This window comes from Arvicola amphibius, chromosome 1 (genome assembly GCF_903992535.2).
Source record: "Arvicola amphibius chromosome 1, mArvAmp1.2, whole genome shotgun sequence".
Lineage (NCBI taxonomy): Eukaryota > Metazoa > Chordata > Mammalia > Rodentia > Cricetidae > Arvicola > Arvicola amphibius.
Window position 1 is genome coordinate 91,390,145 of NC_052047.1, and position 6,000 is coordinate 91,396,144.

The 6,000-nt window shown below is 42.0% G+C and overlaps 1 pseudogene; it reads right to left on the reverse strand.

Moving 5' to 3' along the window:
• Positions 1–2,283: 2,283 nt before the first annotated feature.
• LOC119812687 lies at positions 2,284–5,444 on the reverse strand (annotated as a pseudogene).
• Positions 5,445–6,000: the final 556 nt, after the last annotated feature.

Consider the following 6,000-nt stretch of genomic DNA (forward strand, 5'->3'; position numbering starts at 1 on the left):
GAAAGAAGATTGCATTAGGATTTTCTAGAGGAACATAACCAAGAGAATATATATTACCACGGGAATTTACTAAATCAGCTTACATTTGGCCTGGGTATCTGAACAGTGGCTGTTTTACATGCTGGAAAGTCTGAGGACCTGGTAGGTGCAGAAGGCCAAGAAGATTCTTGGAGAGCCTCTGATCTGAAGCCCACACGGGCAAATGTCAATAAAGGATGGCAGTAGCAGCGATGGGACTCAAGGAGCACCGCTCTTTCCTGGAACTTCGGAGTCTAGGTTGTGGGTGTCTTCCTCACTTAATCCTTCCTAGAAATGTGCTCACAGACCTGCCCAGAGGAGTGTTTGTTTCCTGATCAAATCAAATTCACAACCAAGATTCACCATCACAGAGATTCATAAAGTTATTCTAAAATAGGATAGTAAATTAGGATAGAGGACAAAAGAAACTGCCATTTGTAGCACAAATAATAAAACCCAGAGACAAATATTGGAGTTCAACCTGAAGATCAGAAAAGCAAAGCAGCCAACTACTAGAGAGACCTTTTACCTCTACCCAGTCTTTAGACTGAAGGGGGTGAGTTCCTGTCTCTATAAATCCTCCAGCTCCACACACTACTGAGTTCCTGTCTGTTCCCTTTATATTCCTCTCTCCACCTAGCCATGCCACTCCTTTTTCACTCCTGTCTCCATTTCCCTAGTGCTGGGATCACCTTTGTATTGGCCTGTTTCTCTTTTAGACAGATTCAATCTTGTGTAGCCCAGGATGGCCTTGAACTCAGAGAACGGTCCGCCTCTGTCTCCTGAGTCCTGGGATTAAAGGTGTGTGCCACTACTCCCTGACTTTGTATGGCTGCTTTGCCCTCTGCTCTTCAAGAAAGCTTTATTTTTTAAAACACAAATAGTATACCGCTATAGCCTTTCTGTTTCTAAATAAATCCTGATGCCATAAGGTATATTTTTCTCCTGAGTATTTGTTTAACTATATTTTATTTTATGTACATTGGTGTAACAGTGTCAGGCTCTCTGGAACTGGAGTTACAAAACAGTTGTGAGCTGCCATGTGGGTGCTGGGACTTGAACCTGGGTCCTCTAGAAGAGCAGTCAGTGCTTTTAACTACTGAGCCATCTCATCAGTCCCCTCCTCCTGAGTTTTAAAATGTAACTTTAATAGTTTGATCATGCCAGGTGGTGGTGGTGCACACCTTTGATCCCAGCACTCGGGAGGCAGAGGCAGGTAGATCTCTGTGAGTTCGAGGCAAGCCTGTTCTACAAGAGCTAGTTCCAGGACAGGTTCCAAAGCCACAGAGAAACTCTGTCTCGAAAAACAAAAAAAGAGAAAAAAGAAAGTTTAATCATAACATTTTCTACTTCTAATTTTTCTACATTAAATTTAATAAGCCAAGTGTGATTGTTCCTGCCTGTAATCCCAATATTTTGGAAGCAGAGGCAGGAGGATTAGAATGTCAAGATTACCCTTGGATACACAGCTAGTTTGAGGACAGCTGGAACTGCATGAGACCGTGTCCCAACAAAACAAAACAAAAACGTTTACTAGAAAGTTTTGTTTATTGGGAAAAAACCCACTAGTTTAAAAACACATCCAACATTGCAAAGTGTTTTCAGTTATCTCACTGAGGACAATCCTAATTTTCCCAGAATAGCCACTATCAGTATATTCCAAGTATAGTAAAATCTGAAGGTTTAAGTTCATTAATCGCAAAAGGACTCCCAGCTGTTGAAGGCCTTCTTAAAATGAATAATGGCCCTGGCATATGGAGAGAGTAGAATCTCTTAACTAAACCTACCTCAATTCATCTTTTTAAAAAATCCTTAAGACTGGGGCTGGAAAGACGGCCCAGTGGTTAGACCTCCTTGCTCCTACAGAGCACCCAGGTTCAGTTCCCAGCATCCACATGCTGGCTCTCAGCTATCTACCACTCCAGTTCCAGAGAATCCAGTGTTCTCTTCTGACTTCCACAACCACAGGCAGGCACACGTGATATACATGTGATATGTAGGCAAAAATGCTCATACACAGCCGGGCTGTGATGGCGCACGCCTTTAATCCCAGCACTCGGGAGGCAGAGGCAGGTGGATCTCTGTCTCTGTGAGTTCGAGACCAGCCTGGTCTACAAGAGCTAGCTCCAGGACAGGCTCTAAAGCTGCAAAGAAACCCTGTCTCGAAAAACAAAAAAAAAACAAAAAAAAAAAAAAAAAAAAAAAAGCTCATACACATGAAAATCTTAAGATGAACAATAATCTCCAAATCAAAGACAAAAGTAATAAAACATCTGTCAGAAATGAGTTTATTATAAGCATTAGCCTAATTGGCTTGTTTTTTGACACAGTATCTGAATATGTAGTCCTTGGGTGACCTAGAATTCAAGAGACCAGCCTGCTCTGCCTAGGGAGTTAGACCATGCCCAGTCAGTTTTTAATCGAAGTTTAGAATTACGGGATCATGTCCTGTAGCAGTCACAAATATGAGCATGTCTTCAGGACTTGGTTGCAGCATCAGTCAGTGGATGTCCACCTTCCGAAAATGCTGAATCCTAAGCAAACAACCATCTCTGTCATCACAGAAGAGTGCCAAGGTGTGGCACAGCCTTGACCAACTTTCACTTTTTCTAGCATGGCTGTTTCATCAGCAAACCGAAGATTTCCATTCCCAACTCCTAACTGCTTGCCAAGGTCATTTAATTGGTCTACCATGAAGAACTGTCACCAGCCAGTAGTTTTTCTTCTTTCGGTTCTGTGTGCTCCTTTCAATTGTTGAATATGAAGCATCATTTCTTCTACTGTAAACACCTGCAAAATATCACACACATAAAGTAGCACACATATGTACAACCACAGTTGTACATAATTTGCCTGGTGGCTGAAAGACTTGGGGAGTACTCTACTCTGAATTTAACTGGTAGAGACCCATCTCTATTCGTTACAAATGTTTTTTTATTGCTTGGGGTTGGGCTTTTGGTGCTGGGGATAGAACCCAGAGCACTATGCATGCTGGACAAGTTCGGTACCTCTTATCTAAACCCTCAGTTTCCAAATACTTTAAAGCCCTTGTACCCTGTAACAATGGTACTCTGGGCTAGGGTTAGGAACAAGAGTTCAGATAATTGCACAGCAAATACCTGTCGGAAAAACAAAAAAGCCTTAAGTCATTACAGTTGCTAACCTCAGGACTGCGGTTTTACTTAGGCCAGTTTTCTATCCCAGAATACTCTCAAAGCCTCAGATGCCTGAAAAGCTTACTGCTTTTGAACTTTTTGCAGTAAAAGTTTGCAGCTGTCCTTAATATTTTCTTTCAGAATACCTGACAATCTCCACTATACAAGAACACTGCAGGAGAACTTAAGACCCCGGGTTAGTACATAAAGAACATTAAAGGGAAAAAAAGGCACTGTACACATGAATGTAACTAACTGGAAGTTAGGTCAGAAAGCAGTTTTGTTGTGACGTTTGTAAAGATGGGGAATATTAACCATGTATTTTTGTCATTATGAAATGTGTACCTCAAGCCATACCTAACTTCATGGTAGTTTCCATAAACTACCTTGCAAATCTCCAGTACAATAACTCATGTTAACATTAAGGTATTTTTATGACATACAGATGTGCAGGGCCAAAAGAAGGCTCAGAGTCCACTGGAGCTGCAGTTTTAAACAGGGAGTTAAGAGCTCAGTGTGGATACTGGAAATCAAATTCGTGTCATCTGCAAGAGGAGTATGTGCTCTTAACCGCGAAACCAATTCTCCAGACCCCGGGGTATATACTTTTCTGTAATTATTTGCGAAATGATTGTTGCCTTGCTGCGGTGGTATCAGAACTATCCAAAGTAGTAAAAACCAAACCCACCTTAATGACCGGCTTTGGTTTTTGGTACCTGGTACAGCACAGGTACTTATATAGGGTTGCCACTTTAGTTGAGGCGTGCAGCTAAGTACCTTCATCTGCATAAGGCGGCAGCCATCCCGCCCTCGTTAAGCCACACCCATCATCCCAAGAAAAGTTCACGATAACCGCAGTTTCAAATCGAAAGACCTGCAAGTTCCTGTTGGATCCAAGAAACACTCACCCTATGGCCCCCGAAGCCTCACCTCGGAGTGCTACACGAGCTCGGTGAGGATGGTGAAGGGGCCGAACCTCTGCTCTAACACCGCCTACAGCTCGGGTGGCGCCTTCCTTTCGCTACAAAGGCGCCTGCCCGGAAGTGTCACAGTTTCCGGGGCGTGGCGGTGCCGCCTCCTCCTGCGCTTGGCACAGAACACCGGCTGGCGCCCAGGACTAGCCCGATTGAGGACTATCCAGTGCTCCTCATAGGGTGCTCGTCCCGGGGCTGCGGCACTGTAACTTCATAGCTTTCCAACTAAAATTTGTAACGTACGACTTTGTTTTTCTTTTTAAATTTTATGTGTATGGGCGGTTTGTTTTTATTTATTTTTGCATGTATTTCCGTGCACCGCATGTGCTTAAGTAGGCCGAAAGAGGGTGCTCAGTTTCCTACAACTCATAGGTGGTTTTTAAACATAAAGCAAAGAAAGCCAGCCTACAAACCACAATCCCAAAGAACTTAGACAACAATGCAGACACTAAGAGAGACATAGATATAATCTACATGGGAAGTAGAAAGTAGAAAAAGACAAGATCTCCTGAGTAAATTGGGAGCATGGGGACCTTGGAGGAGGATTGAAAGGGGGAGGGGGGAGGCAGGGAGGGGAGCAGAGAAAAATGTAGAGCTCAATAAATATCAATAAAAAAAGTAAAAAAATTAGATTAAGGCTCATATACAAAATGAAACATTGATATGCTCAGAGTTGTGTTTACAGTTTCTCTCAGGATTGCAAAAATTTTTAAACTTTTTAGCATAAACCTATCTTTTGTATTAGTTTTGTGTTTTGTATGTCTGCACCACCTTCGGAGACCAGAAGAGGGCATAGGATCCCCTGGAACTGGAGTTCACGAACTACCTTTGGAAGAGCAGTCAGTGCTCTTCCACAGAGCTCTCTCTCCAGCCCTTTAAAATGTCCCTTAAGACAGAAATTCGATGTCTTTCTCTCTCTTTTTTTTAATTGTTTGAGTCATGGAGTCATGGTCTTGTGGTACACAGACTGATATCAAACTCATCTTGAACACCAGCACGATAGTGACCAGGGAGCCATCCCAAATTCCTTCTTTTATTCTTTCCTTGTTTTGTGTATCTGTGTTCATTAGACAACTGAAGCCTTCTTATATACAGTTTTATATTTTGCTTTTCTTAACTGATAAGAATTTTCCTGTTGCTAGTCTAATTCCTATTTTAGTAAATATTTCATGTAGCAGGATCATAATTGTTTGGATAATTGGGTGCGGGGAATGGAACCAATGGCCTCATGCATGTTAGATAAGCACTGTACCACTGAGCTACCCAAGCCTGAAACACCATTTTTAGCCACTTCCATATTGATGAAGTGTTTATTATTAGTCAATTCTGGTATTCTGAATTGTTTACCAAAATAATGATTCTAAATTTACTAGCCATGTGTAAATTAACCTACTATGCATTTTCGGTGAGAGGCTGGGGGGACACTTGTAGCAATCAGTCCTCTCCTTTGCCTGTGCAGGTTCCAAAATCAAGCTCATATCGTAAGCTTGGCAGAAAGTGCTTTCCCAAACTTTAATGGCATTTTTGACAGAATTCTTAGGAGATAATGTTTGATCAAAGGGACATTTTGTTGTTTAACATATATTTTTCTGGTTAGTGTGTGTGTGTGAATGAAAAAAAATAGCAAAGGAGACAGCTTAATGTTTTGTTTCCGTTTGAGGAGATGATTTTGTTTTGAGACAGTGGTTCACTCTAGCCCAGACTGGGGTGGAACTCAGAGATCAGTCTAGTGCTGCCACCAAGTGCTGGGTGGGACCTAAGATGCCTGGCACCTTTTTGGGTTCTTTGTTTTTCTAATTACCAGATACCTAGACATTTTTCTCGTGGTTATTATTTTTTTCCTAGTTTTGAGC